The sequence below is a fragment of the Lathyrus oleraceus genome, chromosome 4 (assembly GCF_024323335.1).
Source record: "Lathyrus oleraceus cultivar Zhongwan6 chromosome 4, CAAS_Psat_ZW6_1.0, whole genome shotgun sequence".
Lineage (NCBI taxonomy): Eukaryota > Viridiplantae > Streptophyta > Magnoliopsida > Fabales > Fabaceae > Lathyrus > Lathyrus oleraceus.
In genome coordinates this window covers 140,379,773-140,381,056 of record NC_066582.1, presented here as the reverse complement: position 1 = coordinate 140,381,056, position 1,284 = coordinate 140,379,773, and the positions used below count along the sequence as shown (strand labels likewise).

Sequence of the window (1,284 nt, the reverse complement as noted above, 5' to 3'; positions counted from 1 at the left end):
TGTTCATGGTAATAAATTGTGTCATAAAAAGTGTGTCACTTTTCAACATGATTGGAAGATTGACCGAGGTGAGAAGTTGTTTGGTCCTGACATCGAATCTTAGCAACGACATTTTGAAATTTAAAAGATGACGTGTTGTAGGACTTTTCACCACAATTGGAATAATAAAGGGAGGGATAGATGTATAACAGAACTTTTCATAATAATTCTTAATTTCAACTGTAGGAAAATATATTGTATCTTTTGTCATTTTTACTGTGGTCTTGACTATTTGTCTAAACGAAATTTACTTTAAATCATAAGCATTTGTTTTATTTATTAAATTTGGTATGTTATAAAATCATAATATTTTCTCAAAAAAAAATTATATCATCCGAAGAAGAATTGAAATCCCAAAAATAAGAATTAAAATCTTTGTGTCTCGCACTATTTTGCTACATTCCACTCCGTTCCGCCTCTTTCAACTCCATTCATTTTATGATGTCCAAACATTGTCTAATAAAAATAAAAGAAAATAAAACACATTATAAAAATCAAGCTTTCATAGCTCAGTTGGTTAGAGCACCCGTTTAGTAAGCGGGAGGTCTTGAGTTCAACTCTCAATGAAAGCATTACTTTTAGCTTTTCATTTTTAGTCATTGTAATATTCTCCAACTTTTTTTCTCTACCAAAAACAATTCCTCCAAACACTTTAAAACTTTGTTGAAATGAAACAAATTTTGTTATCCTTCAATATTTAAAGTATATAAACTTTTTTTTAGTATATTTAAAAAATTAGGTTAAATATATTTGTAATTCTTCTAAATTTCTCAAACTTCACTGTTAGTTTATATAAAATTTTCTTTTAAATAATGGTCTTTCTAAAGTTTTTTCGTCCATAATTTTAGTCTCTGTCGTCTACTTCCTCTAACAGAACCTGACGTGACACGTCGCATAAATTTTTTGATGAACATCACTACACGAACACATTAGATTGTGGGGTTACACACCTCGTTAATTGTTAAATTGTGTGAAATAAAGAAAAATGACATTGCTGAATAATTATTCTACCATTCAACATGTTTCACAATTCAACCAAGCTCGTTCCATTTTCTCCTCAGTCTTGTGCAAATTATCGAATGCTCTCATCCATGTCAAGTTCATCCATGCATAGATAAAGTCATAAGTAACATCCTTAACTTAAACAATCATAGACCAGGGTAAATCAATATTTTAAAATCCCGACCCTTGAATAACTTGATCAAATTACTGTCATTGAGTGACTCGTTAGATTAATGGGTCATT

General features: G+C 29.8%; 1 non-coding gene across 1 annotated transcript; it reads left to right on the top strand.

Annotated features, from left to right (window-relative positions):
• Positions 1 to 537: 537 nt before the first annotated feature.
• TRNAT-AGU (transfer RNA threonine (anticodon AGU)) lies at positions 538 to 611 on the top strand. Its single transcript has one exon. It is a non-coding gene; the product is annotated as a tRNA-Thr (tRNA).
• Positions 612 to 1,284: the final 673 nt, after the last annotated feature.